Raw genomic sequence first — 14,058 nt, 5'->3', positions numbered from 1 at the left:
AACTTTGCATGACTTTTTACTACTATAGTAGATATATTTTAAACTGTAGGCTAAAAGTAAAAAAAGCATAGTTCCCGTTTTTTGTTGTTGTTGTTAATTCTTCACTCAGTGGTAAATATGTATGTTTTTAAGATAAGCATGATTCAAAGTCATAACTTCCATATAATTTACATCTGAATATTATATCCCCTATGCATTTTAATTTTATGAGTTAGAAATTTTTTTTTTTTAGAATGTTTAGTGTAACATGTAAAAAGGGTCTTATTTTTCTTCAAAATGACATTTTAAAGATGAAAAAGTTTTTTTTATAATTATTTTGCCCATTTAAAATAATTTTGTGTGTGTGTTAATAAATGTATGTAATCCACGTGTAAATAGTTTTTTGTTAATTTTCAAGCAATAATTTTTGAAAAACGTCAGGGATACTAGCTGCATAGAGAAAAAAAAATCGTATGGAATTAATGCATTTTTGGTAATTACATTCATAATTAAAAAAACAAAAAAAAATTGCAGTTAAGAAAACCAAAATATAACTTATATAAACCATTTATTTGGTTATTTTTCTGCTCATATGGTAACGGTTTACCGGAAATTCTGGTTTCAAAACTATTCAAAATTATTGTTCTTATTACTACACATTTAATAAAAAATACGAAACTGAAATGGTTTTCATACCATGATCTTCGATATCGGAAATAAATTACCAAATTTACGAAATTTTATCACATATTATAAAACTAATTTTATAGTTAATTTCATCAAAGAGCTCCGATAAATACGGAGTTCTTGATGCTCCATCGAGTTAGAAACGTTGTAAATTTTACCATATTCTGGTACTTTTAGCCAAGCTTTACTGCAAAATACATCACAAAAATTTTCCTAATTGAGGTAAAAAGCTCCTTTTGTTCTAACTTGAAACATAATAGAGTACACTATTTTTAAAGACAATAATTTAAAAAAAAGAAATTTTTGATTGTTTATAGGTTTTCGTCCCTTTAAACATAATTATTCTTTCCCAAAAAATTAGAATTATAAAAACATAAAAATTTGTAAAACACTGAACTAAAACAGTTACCATGGAAATTTACAAACATTTATTATTTTAGTTCAGTCTGTATGCGATAGTCATTATGATAAAAAAATCAACAACAAAAAATGAACACAAAACTTTATAAAAAAGGAAGAACATAAAATTTTTAATAAAGACCAGGCTATTCTCTTTTTTAATAAAATAACATTATTTTACTTTTTATTTAACAGAGAAATAAATATAAAAATGTTTTAAATTCATAAAATTAATATATTTTCTAGAAACAGATTAGATTTGAAATCATAGCATAGATTTGAAATCAGTAATTAAAAACTACGAAATGGTTGTTTAATTGTTTCATTATTAGAATTTATGCTGTAATACCCGAGATATTTTTTGAACTCTGTTAATGATTAAAAAGTTTATATCTCAATTAGAAATTATTTACAATCGGAAAATTCTGTTCAATATTATAATACCGTTCATATCTGTTGTAAATGTATAGGTGTTTAAAGTAGACCATATTTACATTCAATTTTAAAAAGGACTAATTTGTACGATAATAGGGCTTAATTTAGGGTTATAGTAAATTTGAATGATATTGTGGTTTAACACAGAAACATTCTTGAAAGCATGGATGCTATAAGGTATGATTTACTACAGCAATAAAAATGCTAAAAGCAACAATTTAACACAGATATGTCGATTTTGCTCAGTTTTACAGTCAGTTTGCTATGTTAACTGTTCAAAGTATTCAACTGGGCGTGGCACATTATTTTAATTAACCATAATAAAAATTTTAATTTCACTTTCGGTAAGCAGGGGACCTGAAATTATAAATCTAATGCAAACTTTAAAAATTCACAAAATATTTTTTCTCAAAATAAGGGAAAATTTGAGAATAAAAGCTAAAATTTTTTCATGCCACATTAATATCTCTACAATAAATTATAATGCATAAATTTAAAAATAATTTTTTTCTAGATCAGTAATATGGTTACCAGTGTTTTAAACTAAAATCTTTAAAAAAAATTTAAATATACAATGAGGTAGAATCAAATATCGTGTTCAATATATTTTTAAACATTCTTAGTAACAGTACGATAAAAAGAATATATTCACTCTTAGACCTTAGCTTTTAATTCATATGGTAGCTAACATTATATAAGCTCGACGTACGAAGTTTCAAAGAATTATGTAATGAACTTTTTTTGTAATGTACATTAGCGTGAATACATTTTCTTAAAATCAACGTTTTTCTGATAATTCATTCTTTTCTTTTTATTCAAATTGATTGCTATACTGTTTCATCACTCAGCATGACAAGAAACAACTACAACTTCGATTCTGAAGATCGGAGAACAAAAATTTAAAAATATATAAAAAGCTAATCAACAGAATTTCAAATATTAGCGAAAAAAAATTGAAATTTTCCTTTTACTTGCCGATTTTTCCCAAGTCTGATACCGAAAAACATTTTATTTTCATTATGCTCATAACCGAAAGTTTAATACCATTTAAAATATAGAAAAGAAAATCATTTTATAAATAAACCAGACACTGATTCCTTTCGTTTTTCAATATGTTTTTCTCATATTTTTCGAAAATTTTGTAATTAAGTTTCAACCATTGAACGAATTTAAACAGAGATGCAGAAGGCTCGTAGGTATAATAACTATAAGCAATATAATAATATTAGCAATTTTAATTAATAAAATTTTTTGCTCCATATTTTGCTATTACCACCTAAAGCCTATTACGTTAGTGTATATTTATTGAGAAGATTTGTAAAATTGATATAATTACCGAAATAACAATAACAAATTTTAAAATTGAGCTCCCTATAAAAATTAAATAAGTTATTTAAGTTTGCTATACAAGTATATTTATCACATTCTTCTTTCTATCTATCAATCGTTTAATAATATATTTATCATTATGATTTTAATGTGTTTTGAGTTTATCACTTAACTTTTAGTTTGGGTAAGCTGTCAATATCTCTATCAACAAGTTGACATTTAAAATTACTTACTTAACCATTTTATTGAAATAAATTCATCAAAATTTAACAGTATTTATTATTTGAAAATATAATGCAATTGATACAATAATTATAATTGAAAGCGTTGATAGGAATAATTAGTTTCCCACCTAAAACAATCTAGTTTGAGATTTATTTTCATTGAAACTTTAAATAAAACTGTAAGTAAAGTAATATCTGTTAATTAGTTGACATTTAAGATTACCAAACTTTAAATAAAAGTGTGAGTAAAGTAATATCTGTTAATAAGTTGACATTTGAAATTACCAAACTTTAAGTATAAGTGTGAGTAAAGTAATATCTGTTAATAATTTGACATTTAAAATTACCTACTTTACATTATATTTTTTACACGAAATATTAATTTAATTTCTATCCTAAGACGTTACCATAAAGTTTTGACTTATAAACGAATTGAAATTCGGATAAGTGTTGAATCTTGCTTTTATCTATTAAAATTTTCTTTTCTAAAATAATATAAATATGGTACTCATTAAATTTTATTCGTTGACTCTATTTATTATTTAAAAATATAATTGTATTCGGTATTCTGAATTAAATAATAATGTTATCAAAAATTGCCTCCGAAATTCATACTTTAGCATTCATTTGCCATTAAATATTCCATTTAATATTTAATATTCCAAATATTTTAATCGGAATTAACATTGTAACTAAAAATATAATACTGGATAATAAAAAAAACTATCCTTAAGTTAGTTGTCTTCTAAAATCACCTACTTTAAAATAATTTTTTTTTCTCCAAAAAATAGTAAGAGTTATCTTTTCCGAGATTTTGCAATAAAATTTTCAAATTTTCATGCCGATTTAAAATCGCTTTCATTAGCATTTAATTTTCTTTTGATAAATAATTTTTTATTACTTTTAATATTCCAAATATTTTATATGCCAATTATCATAACTAAAAACATAATACCAGATAAAAAAAAATCCATCGATAAGTTGTCTTCTAAAATCACCTACTTTAAAATCCATTTTCTTTTCAGACAATATTAACATAGTTATCCTGCTCGAGATTTTGGAATGAAATTTTGACGAACTGAAAGTTGGACGCGATTTGATTCCCATTTTATACAGCACGATTTGCTTTTCTAAAATAATATAAAACAGAGACTCATTACGTTGATTTTAAAAAATGATAAAACTTTAATTAAAACCAAAAGCAAGGCCATTTAAAACTAGCTCGAACAATAAAATTATCCAATGTTTACTAATATTTAAGAATTGTAAAAAATTTTCGAAGGTTATCTGGATGAAAAATAACGTTATAGGAACTGGTAAACATATTTAGTATTTTTTGTCCTTTCTTTCAAGAAAAAATGGATAAAGAACTATTGAGAGGCGTCAAAGAAATGCACATCTAAAATCGTTATGCACTCGTAGACAGAAGAAAAAATGAAATATGAACACTAGTTATTAAGTCGGAAAAAAATTCAAACTTAAGGAAATAAAGATTTCTTTTGCATAAAATTTAGTAATCCGTCATAATTATTTCATATGATCTGGCGCCATTACCGGTTTAAAGCCAGAATTAGTTGTGTCTGGTCTCAGTTAACTATATTATTACATTAAACAGATTTGAAATGCGAAGCTTATTTTTTAAACGCTTTCATAAGCTAAAGCCAGGTCTTATGATCGAATTTAAATTTAAAAGAAAAAGTTTAGAAGATGTAGAATATAATTCCAAGATCTAAGAGTTCATCGGACCTCCTGCTTTTTTCCGTGCTACATATCTCAGAAGATAGTTAAAAAGAAAAAATTGAATTAATCGTTTGGTTAATGTAAAATAAATTATTCGATAAATTTCAAATATTTAAATAAACGTACGTTAACCGCAGAAATAGGGCAATTTAAATTAGAGCAGACATTTTTAAATATTCTTAAAATCATCTCATGAAATAATAACAGAATGTGTATTCTATTGAAAAGATAATAAAGAATAGCGACTAATTTGAAATTTTTTAAAAACGTTGGTTATTAATATAGCAGTTTAGTAATAAAAATATTTCGTAGCCGAACACTAAAAACAAAAATCAGCGGTAATAATGTCTACCATAAAAGGTAATTCACTATCGCAACGCTTGAGTACGCCCTCTAGCGAAGCCTGAATATGTCAGGCATTTATTTATTAAGTTTTCATTTAGTTCTATCATAATCATTGGCAGAGTCGGACGCCATTTTCTTAGTAGCAAATAAGAAGCAAAATTTCCCTAAGGAAAAGGCAGAAGAACTTGAAAAAACTAACCAGAACATATTTTTGAAACAGAACATGCCAAACATTTGAAGACCAATTTTTCAATAATTTTTACCTTTCTATTCTTAACAAGCTTGCAACCGATAACTTCCGATTTCGTGATCGCATACAGTTACAGATATGCGTATTACGATAAAATGCATTTTTTTTGGTCTTCAATTCATTACAAATTTAAAGTGAAGTAAACATTACTTAGTTTATTCCAAAAAATAAATATGATTTCAGAGCTGTTATAGTTATAGAATAGTATATATTTCTGAATCTATATAATTAGGAAAACAACAGTAAAGAATCATCCGAATTACTTGAAATAACATCATTTATGTTGATTATTAATAAATTTTTATCGTTTTCTTGATAAGTATTTTTTTTAATTTTGAATGATAAATTTTAACTAAAATTCAGCTATTCTGTTTTTAAGTTAAAAATTGAAATTCATATCGAGATCTTGCAATTATAAAATTTTATTGTGTGGTACGTCATCTTAAACTAATGAAGGGATAATCTATGTATATATTATTTGAGAATTAAGTTTTCAAATGAAGAGCATATCATTTTGGAATTCTCCGGATTTATAAAGCAGGTAGTTGTTATAATTTTTAGAATAAAAATTTTTACTTGTAAAATTTTTTTCTTAATTTGACGATAATATTCCACAGAATGGTTTTCTACGTCCGCTTATGAATAAAAAAAAAACATGCAAGTTTTGTATTTTAATGTGAGGAATTTTTAGAATTGTTTTCTTGTTTCGTAAGCATTCTTTATTTTACGTTTTTTAGTTTCTAAATAATAATTTTTGATGAAACTTTTTACTGAATTTGATTTTTATTGAAAATTTTTGTCAAAAAACTTTTTTTGCAAAATAAAATTGTGAGCTTATGTATACTTTTTGCTTATTTTAATGTTTGAAGTAATATGATTTTTAAAACTATGGAATGTTAAGTTTGAATTGGCCTTTCATGGTATATCATTAAATTTAGGAAAACTATTTCGCAGGCATTGGGTTTTAACTCTAATAAGAAGATACATATTTTTTTCTGTTTATTTACATATATTTTCCGATGTGTTTTGGATGTTCCTTCTCTGAAAAAAAAAGAGACACCATTTTCTTTCGCTTGCATAAAAAAGAATATCAAAAATTTTTCTTTTTTAAATTTAATAAGCCACAATAAAGAAGGAACGTTACAATACTACACTAAAGACATTTCAACTGAATGACTGTTCTTATAGAAATCCCAGGAATTCGTCTCATACAGCAACGCCCCCTATAGTTCGTTGCGATCGCGAATTACACACGGAAAAAAAATCGGTTAAAATAACAGTACTGTATGGTAATGGCATATGATAACGGTTTACCGGAGATTCTGGTTTTAAGAAATTATAGTTCTTATTACCACACATTTAAAAAAAAATACAAAACTGAAAAATAAATGTAACTCAATAAATGGTTTTCAAGATATGATCTAAGGTATCATAATAAAATTACTTGATTGTACTACGTTTACCAAATTTTATAACACATTATAAAACTATATTTTATAGTTAATTTTACCAAAAATTAATACCAAAGCGCTTAGGTTAAAATTACCGAGATTTTTGGTGTTCCCATACAGCCAGAAATGCGTTAAATTTTACCATATTCTGGTAATTTTGACAATAATTTATTTTCTTAGTAAAAACTAGGACCCGATTGCCAAAAGAAACTGAGCCAAATGTAACCAACCCATTTTTTTCTTTCTTTTTTCCGAATTACAAAAAGAAATTTTTCAAAATTTTTGCCTATCCCCTGAGCGAATTGCTTCGATTTCTCCATTAATTATGCTCATTAGTATTTTTCATTTCAATCACAGTCGATTTTGAAATATTTAGTGTTATAGAAACACGTTCTAAAACCACAATTATGAAGAAAAATAAGCACATGGTTTCAGATTACACGTTGAGGTGATCATCGTGTTTTTTTGACAATACGAATAGAAAATAAATGAATATTAAGGAAGTGGCAATAAACTCCGTTTAAGTTAATGACAGCTAAAAGCTAACAAACATTACTGATGTCATATTTAAAGTATTTTATAAAACAGAATCGCCTGCTGTTTAATTTATACACTATCCGGCCAAAAGTACCAGGACACCCAGTGGTATGGACTGACCAGCTTCCTAAGGCATATATGAATATGATGTTGGTTCCCCTTTTGCATCGATGGCAGCCTACACACGTCTGGGAAGACTTTACACCAATTTTTGATAGGTGTCCACGGGAATTGACTTCCATCACAGCTGAAGTGAGTGCTTGCAATGAGGAGGGTCGATTTGGCTAGCTACGTAATCTGCGCACTAATTCGTTTTTAAAGTGTTCTATGGGATTTAGATCGGGGCTCTGAGAAGGCCAGTCCAGTTTTTGAACTCCAATTTGGTCAAACCACGCCTGTGCAAGCCTCGACGCGTGAATGGACCAGTTATCCTGCTGGAAGAGAGATGGGTCTTCCCCAAAATATTGCCATAGAGTTGAGAGTGCAGTATTGTCCAGAATGTCTACATACATCTCAGAGTTTATGTTTCCAACCACAGGTACTAACGGACCCAGGCCAAGCCACGTGAAACACCCCCCCCCCACGCCATTATGCTTCCACTACCATAACAACCGGGTGTCCGGATACGGTCAGAAGTGTATTAGGCCAGATAGTGTATTAGGCGAGTCCTCAACCAATGAGAAAATTTCATTTTTAAAACGTCATTCCCTAAGGATCAAATTGAATTTCTTTTAAACAATTTTTAGGACCGGGTGCTAAAACTGCCCCTTTCACCCACTGATATGAATTTTTTGTTTCTTTTTGTTTTTGTTCCATAGTTTTAGCGAAAACCTTACGTAGTTCTAAGGGTTCCGTTTTCTTCCATTTCCATGGCACCATAAAGTCTACCGAAGGCTCCGTTCCTAGAGGGTAAAAATATTTTTTTGGAACTTCAAAAAACCAAACTTTTCATATTAAAACATCCATGTTGCCATCACTAAATAATATTTCTCTCAACGACAGGATAAAGTAAGTAGGCATGGAACGACTTCCGTAGTTTGTTCCAAGAAGATATGATTCATGTTAGCGATTATTACTTATTCGAACCTTATATAGATAAGTAATAATGCAAATAAGTAAAAAAAATTAATCAAAATAAATAGATAAGATTTGTATTTGGAGAAGACTTTCGAAAATTCGCGAATACTTTTGATATTTGTCTAATTTACTGGCTATGATTTGAAATCCTTAGCGCGCGCCCTGATAGTATAGACTTTAAAGGCAAATTCCCATTGGAAGCATCTATTTCAGACAGCCCATAAATAAATTTTTAAAAAAAAAATTTTTTAAATGATTTTTGAACATTTTTCTGATTTCAGTTGAGAATTTATCAATGATAAAACTCAATCATTTTGTTTATGTACTTAATTGCGTAGAATTTGTTTTTTGCGATGAATTAATCAAACTTTGTGTAATTTTAAATTTCAATTTTGATGTAATTCAACTTTCATTTGTAAATATACCTATAAATAAATATTGTAATGAGAGGCTTGGGTTTAGTGGTCTTTCCGTTGGTGAGCAGTCCATGTGTCGCTGGTAGAGAATGGATGTCTGGTGATGGCTTGGTTTCTAGCTGTCAACTGGGATCTCCTCCCTGAGGTTTCTTGTTTTACTTCATAACCGTCGTTGAACTGCCGACCCAATTTCTGGTTTACAACTACTAATGTTCAACTTCGTAGCCTTGTAATTTTGAACCCAATCCAGAAAACAAGGGAACTCCTGGATCAGGTATTGGGAGAAATTTGCCTTCGTGGAGAACTTTTTTTGATTGAGCTAACCCGCATTTGCGTTACATGGAGAGGAAGACCATGAGAACCTCCCATGGTTAGCCTGCTGGCAAAGGGACTCTAACCCATGCTCCGTCTACCACTGAAGATATTTTGCATCAGCACTGCGGTCGGTGCGGAATTTTTTTCGACCAGTCATTTGGGACTGACTCGAACCCCTCGGGTCACCTCATTGGAAGGCAAATGCTCTATCTCCTGTGAACTCCCAGAGCTTCTGCTCTGTCTGTATACTAGGCTTAATAGTAGTACTCATAATCATGCCTGACTCTGGGCCTTGTGCCGACGAGTTCTGGTGCTCTTGGCTGCCAGGTTTTCGACTTTATGTCTCTTGGCCAGAGTTTCTTAAAATAAATTCTATGCTCTTTTCACATGCCTTATTTAAAATTTTAAATGCTGATGTAAAAACGCGTATTAAAAACATATATCCAAGTTAACATATATTATCAAAGTTATATTGTATTTAATCGGCACATGTAATTTCAAATGTAAATTTACTTATTTGTCCAAACAAAAGTTTAATCTCGGGAGATTTATCACTTTCCGGAAGGGTGTTTCATAAAAGCATTCGTGCTAAGTCAGAATGAAAAAAAAATAGTGGTAGCTTGAATATAGACATTGCTAATTTCGCAGACTTATTTTGCTTTAACTTTAATCAATGTTAGTCTAATAACATATCTAATCATTCTTAGTTCAAAGCGCAACTATGTAATTTTTATTTTGGACTAAGATTCTATTGAATTAAATCATCAAACTACAGTGAAATCTCTCAGGAGCGACCACTTTCTGTTCCACAATAAAATAGCCGTTAATGGATGTCTTAGAATTTACCTTCATTAACTTCAAAATGTTACTGAAGGTACATGATTTTTCACAAGTGATTTTAATTTTGTTTATTGTCTTTTTCTTGGTGCGAAAATGTCAGTGTGTTGTTCTTCGGGGTTACCTGCATTGGCTTCAAAATATTATCGAAGGTGCATAATTTTTCGCAAACGATTTTTAATTTCAATCAGTGTCATTTTCTTGGTGCAGAAATGAGACTTAGTGTTTGGCGTCATGAAAACCGGATAGATGTACATAATTTAGCGTCAATAAAAATGACCCTATTTGATATAATTACGTGTAAAAACAAATTTATCAATTATAATTGATGAAGCTATTTTAAATCCGGTTTAAAATAGCTTTATGTTTTTGCATACAATGCAACAGCCTATGCAACAATTATGTTTTTTGTTCAAGTTTGCGTTTAATTTTATATCATGAAAATTAGTTAGATTTCAATAGATGAGAAGAGGTTTGTTTGAGATGTTTTTTTTTTCTGAAATAACTTTTTTTTCTCTAATTTAACTTTTAATTCTAAAAATAAGTCATTGATAACATCGTCATTAGTGCACTCTGATTGCAGCATGAGATTATTAATCTCTTTCAGAGATCGTTAAAAAGAGCTCTCTAAATAAGAGCCATTCACAAATACTTTGAATACATATGAATCTACTTATTTGTTTTGTTAATATGTATTTTTTGTTTTGAAATATTTTTCATACTTCCTTATTTGACCTTTACCACATTTAGTGTGGAGGCTTGTCTGATCGCTAGAAGAGGTTTTGATGGTCTCTCCTAAATTCAAAACTGAACTAATTTCAAAACTGAAACATTTTAGATAGAATTTTTAAACATTTTTAAGTTTTTGATTTTAACTGGTTCAAGAATGACCTTGAAAATTACTTTTATATAGTTATCAAGTCCTCAAAACGAAACAACCAATTTTTATGCAAAATAAATCGTATCTTTAACATTAAGCTGAAAATATCTAAAAAAATGCATATTATCTCTATTTAATTTAAATTTTGGAATATAAAAATTTTACTTTATATTATCGTGACTTTTTACTTTTTTTTTATTTACTAAAAACCACAACATTACTTTACCACAACAGGCATTTAATCCACATAATAGCCCAATTTCATCCTAGACGTTGCGTTTGCGTAACATTTTATAATAGAAAGTAGAACTTAAAAAGAAATGTAGAGAATTAGCAATTAAGTTAAGTTGATGGCTCATGGATAGAGCTTTCGCCTTCCAATTAGGTGAACCGGGTTCAAGTCACCGCGATGGCTGGTCGATATGAATCCCGCATCCGGCTTCCACCGACCACAGTGCTGTCGTAAAATATCCTAAGTGGTTTAAGGATCTTGAATTAGAGTCCCCTCGCCGTTATTCTAACCGTGGAAGGTTTTCGTGGTTTTCCTCTCCGTGAAACGCGAATGCGGATTAGTTCCATCAAAAAGTCCTCCACGAAGGCAAATTTCTGCCAATACTTGAGCTATGAGTTCCCTTGTCTTCTGGATTGGGTTTAAAATTACAAGTCCTCGGAGTTGATTATGAGTAATAGTAAACCCAAAAAATTGGGTTGACTGTTTAACGACGGTTATAAAATAAAGTAAAAATTAAGTTAAGTTGATTATGTCGATGACGACGGATACTTTCTTTCTTTAAAAAAAAATTGCATATTTATAGTTTCAGATTAAAATGTAATTACTTACATTATCAATATATTTTGGTGAATGACTTGGCCTTCCCGAGAAAAATTTAAAAAATGAAATAATTGAATTACCGGTCGTTTTGAGAACGAATAATATTTCTGCGATTAATGAGTTGAGAGCCGAATTTTTCTATTTCAGTAAAGGAATAAAAGGTAAAGACTGGTAGCTCAAATCATTTCAATTTTAGATTCGATTATTATTTCGATTCGTCTGTACTATTATCGGCCTTGTGAAGAAAAAAAATTTCACCTAAGAAAGATTTCCCCTTTATTTTGTAGTATTGCTTTGAAAAAGAATAACTTTTACTGTTCACCCATAAATAATTAAAGACCTTTTTCAAAATATTGATTTATTCTGTTTTACAATTCTTTTTCTTTCTTTCCAAATTACTTTCTTTTCCTCTGCTAGAGTGGTAAAAAAAGTTATATTAAAATATTTAAAAAAAAAAATTATTTTCATCCGCGCATCGTTTTTTTTTTTTTTTCTTTTAAGAAAATTCACTATTCTCTTCGATTGTTGATGTCTTTATGTAATTTAGCTCCGTTCAATATTATAATGTATTCATTTCAGCGTAGAAATTCAAATTGTTTAAAAACTGTCAAATAGCGAATTTCTTTATTTGTAATGAACAAATCTTAACCCTCCAGCATATACGCCCCTAAAAAGCTTCATTTATTTATTTTCTTTTTGTTTAGCTTTCATAGGATTTAATTTTAAAAAGATTTACTAATAATCTTTTTTTGAAATTGAACAATATGTTTACATTAAATTTACATTTTAATACTGAAAATAGCTTATTTTAATTTATCTAAATGTGTATCTAGAATTTTTTTCAGTTCTTTATATTTAAAATTTTCAAGACCATTTTTTTCTCGTGCTTTTCCTGTATCATAATACATTCTATTGTAATAATATTGTTTCGATACTATAAAGTTTTTTGATTTCAAGAATTTTTCGAAAAATAACCGAATTGGAAATTTTAACTGTAAAAGCAAGAATACAAATGTTTGCGTTGAAATATATTTTACAACTGCACCGCAATAAAATAATCATTGATTCAGACATTCAATTAAAATGAATATTTATAGTGCATATAACTGTAAACTTTTCAAAAAATTTCCGAAGATTTAGTTTTAATAATTTAAATGGAAGCAACAGTTATTTTTTAAATTTTTTTTTAATTCTTCGATTTAATGCATTTGATTTAAACAATCATGCCATGTATAATTTAAGAGTAAAAGGTGTAGGGTAACATGCATTTTTTGAGTTTTTGATAAAAAGTAAGTAAACTGCTTCCAGTTAATATTTAAATTCATGGGGATAAAACGAATCACTCGTTGGGAAAGTGGGACGAAAACATCCAAGGCAGTTTTGTTGCCTTGTGAAAAAGGTATCGATGTTTTCAGCCTCGCCTTCCTCCCTGATGATTTGATAGATTTCACTCTAATTTTTTTTTTTTTTTTTTGCAATTTGTTAGCTGAAATATTACCTTGTGACTCTTAATGTGCATGTCATTTTGGCTTCATTAAAAAAAGGTTTCTGAAAATATGCGTTAAGAACGGTGGTTTGTCAAACACCTTTCATAGGAAGTTCTGATAATTCAGTTAAAATTATAAATGACTCCAACCAACGTTTTAATTTTGATGATAATGATAAATTTTGTTCAAGTTAATCACATTAATCAAATTATTCAGATTTTGAGCTAAATAAAATTCCATACGTTGCTGATTCATTTTTTTTCATTAAATTAGGAAAAATAACCAAATAACAGATAAAAAAAAAACTTTTATTTTAAGACTTAAACTTTCGTCTCGTGGTAACACGAATGATACTATCCGTTCAGACTTTTGCTTTCAATAAACGATACGTATTTAAATTTGAAATTATTTTGAAGTTGATTAAAGACATACAAATTCGTTTCACGCATAAATATTTGAAAGAAATTTGTTTTCAATGAATTTAAATTGAATTGAATTTTAAAAATTTTCCTGAATCTGAATTTTGAAAATTTTTTAAATTTGAAATTATAACTAATTTTGATTCACTATAATTTAAAATAAATTTTAATGCAGTGAATATAATTTACATTTATTTAAAATTTTGTTGAATTTCAAACAACTTTACTAAATTGAAAATGAATTAAAAAAAATATTACATTTGAGCAACTTCAAAAGTTTAAATTCGAATGATTTAATGAATTTACTTTGAAACAACTTTGAATTCGAAAAAAAAGTTAATTTAATTGGACTAAAAATGTTTGTGGTTTGGATTTTTAAAAATCCCCCCCCCCTATTTATTGGAAGGAAAGCTCTTTGT

Source organism: Parasteatoda tepidariorum, chromosome 10, assembly GCF_982258835.1.
Source record: "Parasteatoda tepidariorum strain Cologne lab strain chromosome 10, Ptep-v5.0, whole genome shotgun sequence".
NCBI classification, from domain to species: Eukaryota; Metazoa; Arthropoda; class Arachnida; order Araneae; family Theridiidae; genus Parasteatoda; species Parasteatoda tepidariorum.
Note: the sequence above shows the minus strand (reverse complement) of the source record.